The sequence below is a fragment of the Ovis canadensis genome, chromosome 2 (assembly GCF_042477335.2).
Source record: "Ovis canadensis isolate MfBH-ARS-UI-01 breed Bighorn chromosome 2, ARS-UI_OviCan_v2, whole genome shotgun sequence".
NCBI lineage: Eukaryota > Metazoa > Chordata > Mammalia > Artiodactyla > Bovidae > Ovis > Ovis canadensis.
Genome location: NC_091246.1, coordinates 15,136,837 through 15,149,107, shown reverse-complemented (window position 1 = coordinate 15,149,107; position 12,271 = coordinate 15,136,837).

Below are 12,271 nucleotides of genomic sequence, written 5' to 3'. Positions count from 1 at the left end.
CCATGGAGAGAGGAGCTTGGCTGGCTACAGTCCATGGGGTCGCAAAGAGTTGGACATGACTGAAGTGACTTCAGTTCTGTTCAGCCGCTCAGTCACGTCCAACTCCTTATGCTCCCATGGACGGCAGTAAGCAATGCTTCCCTATCACCAACTCCCCAAATTTACTCGAACTCATGTGCATTGACTCGGTGATGCCGTCCAACCATCTCATCCTCCATCATCCCCTTCTCCTCCCACCTTCAATCATTTCCAGCATCAGGGTCTTTTCCAATGAGTTAGTTCTTCGCCTCAGGTGGCCACAGTATTAGAATTTCAGCTTTAGCATCAGTCCTTCCAATGAATAGTCAGGACTGATTTCCTCTAGGATGGACTGGTTGGATCTCCTTGCTGTTCAATGGACTCTCAAGAGTATTCTCCAACACCACAGTTCAAAAGCAACAATTCTGCAGTGCTCAGCTTTCTTTATAGTCCAACTCTCAAATCCATACATGACTACAGGAAAAACCAAAGCCTTGACTAGACAGACCTTTGCTGGCAAAGTAACATCTCTGCTTTTTAATATGCTGTCTAGGTTTGCTCATAACTTTTCTTCCAAAGAGCAAGTGTCTTTTAATTTCATGGCTGCAGTCACCATCTGCAGTGATTTTGGAGTCCCCCACCCAAAAACAATCTGTCACTGTTTTTATTGTTTCCCCACCTATTTGCAATGAAGTGATGGGACCAGATGCCATGATCTTAGTTTTCTGAATGTTGAGTTTTAAGCCAACTTTCTCACACTCCTCGTTCACTTTCATCAAGAGGCTCTTTTAGTTCTTCTTCGCTTTCTGCCATAAGAGTGGTGTTATCTGCATATCTGAGGTTACTGATATTTCTCCCGGCAACCTTGATTCCAGCTTGTGCTTCATCCAGTCCAGCATTTCTCATGATGTACTATGCATATAAGTTAAATAAGCAGGGTGACAATATACAGCCTTGATGTACTCCTTTCCCGATTTGGAACCAGTCTGTTGTTCCATGTATAGTTCTAACTGTTGCCTCTTGACTTGTATACAGATTTCTCAGGAGGCAGGTCAGGTGGCCTGACCTTGAAGAATTTTCCAGTTTGTTACGATCCACACAGTCCAAGGCTTTGGCATAGTCAATAAAGAAGAAATAGATGTTTTTCTGGAACGCTTTTGCTTTTTCAATGATCCAACAGATGTTGGCAATTTAATCTCCGGTTCCTCTGCCTTTTCTAAATCCAGCTTGAACATCTGGAAGTTCACGGTTCATGTATTGCTGAAGCCTGGCTTGAAGAATTTTGAGCATTATTTTGCTAGCGGGTGAGATGAGTGCAATTGTGCGGTAGTTTACTTTGCCAGCAAAGGTCCGTCTAGTCAAGGCTATGGTTTTTCCAGTGGTCATGTATGGATGTGAGAGTTGGACTATAAAGAAAGCTGAGTGCCGAAGAATTGATGCTTTTGAACTGTGGTGCTGGAGAAGACTCTTGAGAGTCCCTTGGACTGCAAGGAGATCCAACCAGTCCATTCTGAAGGAGATCAACCCTGGGATTTCTTTGGAAGGAATGATGCTAAAGCTGAAACTCCAGTACTTTGGCCACCTCATGCGAAGAGTTGACTCATTGGAAAAGACTCTGATGCTGGGAGGGATTGGGGGCAGGAGGAGAAGGGGACGACAGAGGATGAGATGGCTGGATGGCATCACTGACTCGATGGATGTGAGTCTGAGTGAACTCCGGGTGTTGGTGATGGACAGGGAGGCCTGGCGTGCTGCGATTCATGGGGTCGCAAAAAGTCGGACACAACTGAGCGACTGAATGGAACTGAACTTGCGCATTCTTCGGCATTGCCTTTCTCTGGGATTGAAATGAAAGCTGACCTTTTCCAGTCCTGTGGCCATTGCTGAGTTTTTCAAATTTGCTGGCATACTGAGTGCAGCACTTTCACAGCATCATCTTTTAGGATTTGAAAGAGCTCAACTGGAATTCCGTCACCTCCCCTAGCCTTGTTCATAGTGATGCTTTCTAAGGCCCACTTGACTTCACATTCCAGGATCTGACTCTAGGTGAGTGATCACACCTTTGTGATTATCTGGGTCATGAAGATCTTTTTTGTATAGTTCTGTGTATTCTTGCCACCTCTTCTGCTTCTGTTAAGTCCATACCATTTCTGTGCTTTATCAAGCCCATCTTTGCATGAAATGTTCCCTTAGTATCTCTAATTTTCTTGAAGAGATATCTAGTCTTTCCCATTCTATTGTTGTCCTTTATTTCTTTGGACTGATCACTGAGGAAGGCTTTCTTATGTCTTCTTGCTATTTTTTGGAACTCTGCATTCAAATGGGTATATCTTTCCTTTTCTCCTGTGCCTTTTGCTTCTTTTCTTTTCACAGCTATTTGTAAAGCCTCTTCAGACAACCATTTTGCCTTTTTTCATTTCTTTTATTGGGATGGTCTTGATCACTGCCTCTTGTACAATGTCACAAACCTCCATCCATAGTTCTTCAGGCACTCTGTCTGTCAGATCTAATCCCTTGAATCTATTACTTCCACTGTATAATCATAAGGGATTTGACTTACGTCACACCTGAGTGGTCTAGTGGCTTTCCCTATTTTCATCAATCTAAGTCTGAATTTGGCAATAAGGAGTTCATGATCTGAGTCACTGTCAGCTCCTGGTCTTGTTTTTTGCTGACTGTATAGAGTTTCTCCATCTTTGGCTGCAAAAAATATAATCAATCTGGTTTTGGTAGTGACCATCTGCTGATGTCCATGTGTAGAGTCTTCTCTTGTGTTTTTGGAAGAGGGTGTTTGCTATGACCAGTGCGTTCTCTTGGCAAAACTCTGCCCTGCTTCATTGTACTCCAAGGCCCAATTTGCCTATTACTCCAGGTATTTCTTGACTTCCTACTTTTGCATTCCAGTCCCCTATAATGAAAAGGACATCTTTTTGGGGTGTTATTTCTAGAAGGTTTGTAGGTCTTCACAGAACCATTCAACTTCAACTTCTTCAGCATTACTGGTCAGGGCACAGACTTGGATTACTGTGATATTGAATGTTTGCCTTGGAAATGAACAGATCATTCTGTCGTTTTTGAGACTGAATCCAAGTACTGCATTTGGGACTCTTTTGTTGATTATGATGGCTACTCCATTTCTTCTAAGGGATTCTTGCCCACAGTAGTAGATATAATGGTCATCTGAGTTAAATTCACCCATTCCGTGAGGAAGTGGCTTAGCACATAGTATATAGTATAGACCTATGGGTCTTTGGCCACCTCATGAGAAGGTTGACTCATTGGAAAAGACTCTGATGCTGGGAGGGATTGGGGGCAGGAGGAGAAAGGGATGACAGGGGATGGATGGCATCACTGACTTGATGGACATGAGTTTGGGTAGACTCCAGGAGCTGGTGATGGACAAGGAGGCCTGGCATGCTGCAATTCATAGGGTCGCAAAGAGTGGGACACGACTGAGCGACTGAACTGAACTGAATGGGTTTTAAATGCATTTGGAATTTTTAATAAGAAGTGCATATTGATGTTTATGAATTTATTTGTACTTCCAGTTTAGCTGTAATTCAGCTTGGAGATTTTTTTTAACAAATGATAAAATTACAGAGAAAGCATCCCAAATATAGAATTTTGTAACAAATGTAACTCTAAATGTGAGGACAAAATGAAGAGGTGAAACCTACAAGTATTTTGCCTTCCTGCAGAGTGACCCTTACCCAGAGCAAGAATGTGGCTCCATCTCCCCAAAAGGCATTGGGTTTGCTTTCTGAACTATGCCAGTTTAAAAATTTCAAAATGATGGCAAGAAGTGACACTGAGTAAACCACTAAGACAGATTCTTAACTTTCTATTGACTATTACTTGATAAAGTCTTTCCATCACACTTTGACAATTTAAAGCCTTGCTCTGATTATTTTTACTTACAGAAGTTGGGTATGTTTTTTTAATCCAATGCCAAGGCAAAATTGTCATGATTTTTTTCTCTTTCAATTATAAAATCAATGCTTGAATTAAAAAAAAAAAAAAAAGCCTGGAAAACATCCTACAGGTAGAAAGAACCATCAAATAAAGGCAAATTGCGTCACATTATTCTGGGCAGGCCATGAGTGTCCATCTGCTGTGAAGAAGGCATCTTTGGCCCAAATTATTTTCACTGGCCAAGACATCCTACAAGAAAAAGCACTGCTTTTCCAGGCAGTCTTATCCAGCCAGTGCTTGCCTCTTGCAACTCAAGACCCTCTTTCTCCCTTTTCTGCCAATCTCCACTTCCTAAAATAAATCCTCAGTTTCAGTTTGCAGCTGAGATTCCCATTCTCCTGCCAAGAAACCTGTGAGCACAGCAATGCCTTTATCTTTGAAGGAATGCGCCTGTGCAGGAAGCCAACACCTATCGAAGTAGCACTGACTCAGGTCCATTCAAATGCGCTAAAACTCAGAGGAGGCATGGACTGAAAGGACTTTCTGGGTTACATAGGCAAGGGGTTAAGGCCTCAGTTCTGCCATTTGCTCAATTTTAAAACCTTCACCAAAGTCATTTATGTTCTCTAAGCCTTAGTTTCTTCTTTTGTAAAATGGTAATCACAATTTCAACCCAGTTGCTATGATGATTGAACAAGATAATATATCCAAAGCATCTGACTCAGTAGCTTGCAATAAATACTATCTATTATTATTATCTCAGATATTTTATTTAGCAGGCATAACTAGCACAATCTATCTGTTAGCATATGAGTCAACATATGTGTCCAAAAAGAGTAAGCTGTGCCATTGCTCCATTTGGATTTTTCTCTCTTTTTCTGTAGTAACTTCTATTGGCCACTGCCTAACTCCCCATATAATGTATATATGTTGACAATTGCAAGGGCAAATAGGTAGAAAAGGGAAAGAAGAAATAATAACAGAGAAGGTGTGGGCTAGGCAAGGTAGTTTGTAAATTGTCAATATAAGATGACATATAACTTGATTTTTAATTTTAAAAAGTGATCATAAAACTAACTAAATATTACTTCTTGTGACTATAAAAACTTTTTTTGTTTAATTGTTTGTTTTCTGGCACCTAAATACTTTCAGATGTGCATTTAATTTTGGCACTTGAATGTTAATCTACTCAAGAGACAATTAACATTCCATTAGTTATATATGTGAATGTGTTTAGGGCAGGAGAGTAGCCCATCATTCAGTCCTCCTTCCATTGGTGGGTAGGAAGTGGGGAACATTTCCCATGGCATGTTTTCTTAATAGCAAATGAAGGGAAATGTCTATTCTCCCTTTGACAGTCAGAGGCACAGGCCTATAACCCAGATTGAGCCAAAGATGCATTTTTACTAGGAAATTGAAATCAGAAGCAAGGGATGCTAAAAAGAAGTGATGGTGGAACTAATTATGGTGTCACACAGATCCACGGCATTTAAGCTCAGTGTCTGCTACTGGCAGTGATGACCCACAGTGCAGAACACCAACAGCAGTGAAAGCCACATGCCTCCACTGCAGTCGAGTCCAGCAAGGGTGGTTTGTGACCCTGGTCGGGTTGCTATTGCCGCCTGGCTTCCAGACGTTCTTTGAATCTTGTCTGCTTGCCAAATCTACTTCTTCAAGCTTCCATGAATTACAAAAATTCTCTTTTATTCCAAGAGAGTTGGACGCTGCTTGCAACCAAGGAGTCTGGCTGGCACACCATATATCTCCCTATGAACCATCACTGACACCTTTGTCTTCATTCTCTGTGGAACCTGCCCAACCCAGGTTCTTTTTATATTACCCTCAACCTCGTCTCAGGCTATAGTCTCCATTGGCCTGTCCCCTTGTAAACTGCTGGCGTTAAAGACTTCACTTAGCAGGAGTGCTGAACAGGATGATTAATTTTATGTGTTGATCTTTAACTGTGTTATTGCTTTTCCTAGACCTAACAGGCTGTTTGGCCCTGTGTCTTTTCACTTGCATAGCTGTGTTTCGTCTGTGCCCATCTGTTTACAGTTCTTAATTTCTACTCGTACATATCATGTTTGGTGTATACTAGGGTTTAACTGTATACACTAGGGCTAAAGCCAAATTCTTTTAGGGCATTTAATGTACAGCTTCGTTATACATTTGTAAACACAGTCCTCATATCTTTTGCATTAGTTTTGCTTCATTTTTGTAGAATTCATCCATTGTGCAGTACCCACCAAGTATGGTCGCCTTGCCAGAAATGAGCTTAGGGCTTGTCCCAGTCAATAAACATACAAGCCACGTTTCAAGATGTCTGATTGACATGAAGATCCACATGGGGCCTTTCATGAATGCAACAGGGTAGTGGGACATGACTCTTAAGGATATCTTCTGAATTTTCTCCCCTGTTCCACAGACTGAGGTCTACTATCCCATCATAAATACTAGGAAGTAGTTCCCCCATCCTTAACTGTCTACTTCCCACCCCAAACTGCAAGGAGTAGGAAAGACTTCTCTGAGAAGTCTCTCTTTTCTCATTCTGTGTGTGTGTGTGTGTGTGTGTGTGTGTGTGTTGTACTTTGCATCGGCTTCCAAATGGAAGTATATCTGGACTGGAGCCCAGAGGCAGCTCTGAAGACTCAAATCTTTCTGTTCTTACCCTGAGGTCCAGGTGTGCTGTGGCCATGATTCCTTGAGGTTCAGTTCAGTCGCTCAGTTGTGTGTGACTCTTTGAGACTCCATGGACTGCAGCATGCCAGCCCTCCCTGGTCATTGGACCATCACCAATGCCTGGAGTATACCCAGTCTCATGTCCATTGAGTCAGTGATGCCATCCAACCATCTCATCCTCTGTCGTCCCCTTCTCCTCCTGCCCCCAATCCCTCCCAGCATCAGAGTCTTTTACAATGAGTCAAGTCTTCGCATGAGGTGACCAAAGTACTGGAGTTTCAGCTTCAACACCAGTCCTTCCAGTGAACACCCAGGACTGATCTCCTTCAGGATGGACTGGCTGGATCTCCTTGCAGTCCAAGGGACTCTCAAGAGTCTTCTCCAATATCACACTTCAAAAGCACCAGTTCTTTGGCGGTGAGCTTTCCTTATGGTCCAACTCTCACATTCATACATGACTACTGGAAAAACTATAGCCTTGACTAGATGGACCTTTGTTGGCAAAGTAATGTCTCTGCTTTTTAATATGCTGTCTAGGTTGGTCATAACTTTTCTTCCAAGGAGTAAGCGTCTTTTAATTTCATGGCTACAGTCACCATCTGCAGTGATTTTGGAGCCCTGAGGTTAAGCTGGCTGGTTAAACAAGCCCAATTACTGAGCTAAGGCAGCTCTTTCCAAAGTCAAGATTTAAGGACGAGGAGGAGGAAGCATACTCAAAACACATTCTCTGATCTAGCATTGCTAGCAATATTTTGATCACCTTCTTTCTGACTTCTCTATCCCTCAGTTGGTTTCAAACACGTGTGCACGTGCGTGTAGCCATGCCCTATGAGGTTGGAAGAGGGATAGGGAAAGATGCAAGTAGCTTTTGTATATTAAATTCCAATGTGGGTATAACTGTGTAGATGTCATCCTTAACTAAAAGAGTAAAAAAAAAAAAAAAGTAAAGTTTAACTTTTTTTCTCTCTCTCTCTCTGTCATCCCCCAAGTTTTATTCCATTTCCCTGAATAATCTGGGCTGCCAGAAGACGTCTCTCAAATGATAGGTATTACATCATTGATTTTCATTGATTTAGTGCCTACCTGCACCAGGCACTGAGCTGGACACCAGGGCTGTCCCTCAGAATGCAAAGATGGATACAAGTAGCAAAGGATAGAGCTGTCAGGGAGGAATGGGCCACGTGATGAAGGACCTTGAGGAAAATGCTAAGGAAGGTTCGCATGACCCAGAAGTTAGCTATTTGATATCTCAGCCACCTACTTATCACAGCAAGCCTGTGACCCACAGGATGGCTCCAAGCTGAAGGTCAGAGCCCTTGTACTCCACAGGCTTCACTTATACCAAATCAGTGTGAGAGACAGGCCAAGTAGAAGGGCTCTGCCCACCAACTCTGTGGGCAACCAACCCAACCAACACTGCCAACCAAGTGTAAATGTAAGACATTTACACTTTCACCTGAATCATATACTGACATAGTGCATGAAGGGCTTCCCGAGCTCTCAGACAGTAAAGAATCTGCCAGCAATGCAGGAGACCTGGGTTCAATCCCTGGGTCAGAATGATCCCCTGGAGAAGGGAATGGCTACCAGCTCCAGTATTCTTGCCTGGAGAATTCCATGGACAGAGGAAACTGGTGGGCTAAAGTCAATGGGGTTTCGAAGAAAATTTGGCATTTCAGCTAAAACAAGATAAAAAAATCAAACTCTTATTTTTTAAGGATAAAATTACCAATGTACAACATTCCTATTGAGGGCCCTTCTGCAAGTAGGTAACACTAAAGGCTCAACTTATTTTATAAATGAAAGTATGAATCTCAGTTTGCATCTCCAGGCATATAAGAAATAAAAAAATTCTATATTCTCTTTAAATCAAGTTAAACATGACATTGAGCTGTCATTCTACCAGGGTGGCATGAATCCAGTTTCAGTTACAAGGGGTAGACCCTTCTTTTTGTAAAGCCACATCAAAATCTGGGAGGCCTCCAAAGGAGGAGGGCTGTCTGATTCCCAGTCCATCCTGGTCATCAGGAATCCTCACTGAGCCCGAAGCTGCCCCTTGAAAACCTGCTGGTTCCATGCCACGTGGGACTCTGGCACTCTGGAGCCCAGAACTCTGCCTTCTAAGCTCACCAAGAAGCCAGCCACGCTCAGGGTTGCTCATCGTCCTAAACAGTCAAACAGGGTGGAGCAGGAGCCAAGCTCATCACTGGACATACAGCCCTTCTCCATCTCGAAGATGCTCTACTCTCTCTGCTTACATTTTCCATCACTTTTCTCTATAAAGGACACATGACGCTTTCAAGTCAAGGCTTCATTGAAAGGCTATAGTCTACCTTGTATAATTTCATGAACTGTGATATTAATTATATCCTGCTACCTGATTAAAACAGAGGTTGAAAAAGACACAAAGAGCCTCATTCATATGTTGACAGTTCAATAATATAAAATGTAGGGTTTTGTTCTTAAGTCACTACATAAAGTATCTTTCTAATTACTGACTCTTCTTCCTGGAAAAAATTCTGATTAGCTGAAGGAGAAATTCCATCACTCAACATTGAGTTACTCTAGGCACTTGTGACCTTTCCTTTTCTGTTTCAACCAGGGACAAAAGTCATCAGCCCAAGGTTGGTCGTCACAGAAGTTCCCAACAAAGGGCAAAGTGTAGCTTTGAGCCCCGACTTGGCAGCTTGGGAAGAGGTCTCTGTCTCCTTCCAATCCGGGGCTCTGATAGGCAATCCATGAGGCCAGGTGACTTTGACTTTCCACAGTCTTAGTGGGAACTCAGGCAGCTCATCCACTGATCTCTTCTTGACTCCCATGGGGAGGTTGGAGCTCTCAGCTGTGAGAAAAAGCGAACTGGGAACAGCCCATCCATAAAAGTGTAATAACAAGAACTATTCAGAAGCCTCATCAAGAGCCAGTCAAAACACCAATACAATACCAGCTGGGCAGACAGGAGGAAACCAGGAACAAGAAAGAGTCCAAGCGACAACTCCAGGCAGAATGAGCACCTTCAGTATGCTCATCTATCTCCTTTCTGTGCAAGGGTGTGAACTGGCGGCGACTGCTGCAGTAACTGGATCCTGGCAGTGGTGGGGGGCTGAGGGGAAGGCCCAACCCCTGAGACAGGTACAGCCAGGCTTCAGTCAGGGTCTGAGTGTCACAGGTTGTGTCCTCTTGGATGTGGTCCACTGTGAACACTGTTGACCCCTTGCACTATCCCTCACCCCACCTAATAAAGCTGGGCTAAGTTACCCTATTGGCAGGCCACAGTCACTGATCTCAGATAATGTAGATAGTTCTCTCAAACATCTCAAAATTGCTGGATTGAGTCTCTTTCTTCTTCCATTCTACATGGACCAATGGGAAGGGGGTCCATGGCCAGACAGGGTTCTCTCCTCCTCAAAGATGCAGGCCCCGAGAGAAACAGGCCAGCAGAGCAGAGAATGAATCACCAGCAGTTCCCAGCAAATCCCAGGGACTGATAGACATGCCGAGATCATCAATAAATGGGAGGGAGCTGTAATATTGTCACTTGACATATGACTCTGCTAGTCATTTTCAAAGGGAGGCTCCAAAGGCAACAAAAGTATTAAGAACACACGCGTTCCAAAGGAACATAGGAAATTCACACATATTACCATCTTCCGTATGCTAGGATCTTTGTCTATATTGCCTCATTTGAACCTTAAGACATCTCTGCAAAGTTAGCATTATCTGCATTTTTTACAAAGGAGGAGGTGAGTGATTTAGCCAGTGTCACCCTTTGGTAAATGTAGAGCTGAGAGCTGATGCCTGGTACTTCTGACTCCCAATAAGTACCATTTCTAGTACATCCTCTCCAGGAGGGTGCTGAACCATCATTTGATATCTATATTCAGGCACTGGTGAGAAGAAATCAGTCCTATTGATTTAGTCACCCTTTACAGAAATATTCTAATTACAGCCAAGAACCTGGAAACACACAGACCAAGCTATTCATCATCAAATCAAAACAGGGGTCTATTATGTCTTTCCCAAAGAAGACAAGAATGTGATTATATGGCAGGCCTATTTATTCCTCAAATCCGATTTTGAGAGTTGTCTTTGAAATTGGTACAGAGTACTTTTAGAGGAAAAACAAACAAACAAACAAACCTAATTGCTTCAGCCTTGGTCTTAATTTGACAACAAGACACAGGCAGCAAGGCAGGTTTGGGTGGTCAGCCTCCCGCCTGGTGGGATATAGGCCAAGAAGCCCACCCATGACATGATAAGAGGATGGTAACTCAGGATGTCACTGTTTTATTTTAACCTCCAGAATCACCGGAACACATGAGTTCAGAAAAGCAGAGACTAGATGCTCATCAGAGAGAGTTCTTCTCTGGAGAACTGCATGGAACTCTCTGGCTTACAAAAAATTATAAGCAGCCAGAGAATCCCAGAGAAAAGTGTCAGCATTTTCTCTAGGAGCACAGAGTACTCAAATATTCATGGCACATCAAACCAGATTTCTGGTAGGAACTTGAAGAGCCTAGGGGAGGTGGTTCACTTCATTCATTCATATACTCACTCATTCACTTTTTCTGTACTTCCACAGCACTTGTTTATTGCAATGAAAAATAAAGATGAGCAATATATATTCCTTACCTCGAGTGTCTGGTACATAATAGGTTCAAAATAAATATTTACTGAATAAAATAATGCTCATGAAAGACACATTTAAGAGATAATATAAATATGCACATACTATTTTATTGCTATCAAAGCGTGTTAGTCTTTCAGTCCTGTCAGACTCTGTGCGACCCCATGGACTGTAGCCCATCAGGCTCCTCTGTCCATGGGGTTCTCCAGGCAAGAATACTGGAGTGGATTGTCATTCCCTTCTTTAGAGGAGCTTTCTAATCCAGGGGTCAAACCCAGGTCTCCTGCATTGCAGGCAAAGAGAATATAAATTAGTACATGTTATTTTATTGCTATCAAAAGATTATATTAAACCTGGGTGGCAGTATTTCAGAGAAAGCTATTGAAAGGAAAGACCATTTGATCTAGGCTTTGAAGGATGGATAGAAGCTTGACAAGCATATAAAGGGAGGAAAGAAATCCAGATGGGAGAAGATATGTACATAGACATGGAGTTGGGAAAGAGGATAGTGTCTCTGGGCACTCACCAGCATCCCTATGACACAGAATTGTGGCTGATGCAGATGGGTGAGGTAGGCAGGAGATGAAGCTGGAGAAATTACCAGGGACATACCCTGGTCAGCTAAACAGCAGGACTTATCCTTCAGGCAGTGGGGCAGAGAGGAATTCTGCCCAACTTACGTTTAAGGACACAAATGTTCTTAAATGTTCTTATGTTATGTTTAAGAACACAGCTCCAGAGCAACCGTGGATGACTCAGCACAGACTAATAGCATTCCCAGGAACCATGCTCAGCTTTCTCCTTATGTTGGTGGGTGGGCACGATGTCTCTGGGCAGGAAGACCACCCGCCTGGTGTCACTGCACACACATCTGACTTCCATGGGGATCTTCCTAAGTCTCATGGCATGAGGAAAGCTTATTCAGAAATCTGGAAGGCAAAATTCTCCCATGCTTTTACTTACATTTCTGTTCTCTTTTTTTTTTCCATTTGGCCCACATTCTTTTATTATTATAGTCACAGAATTCCTTCTTGCTGC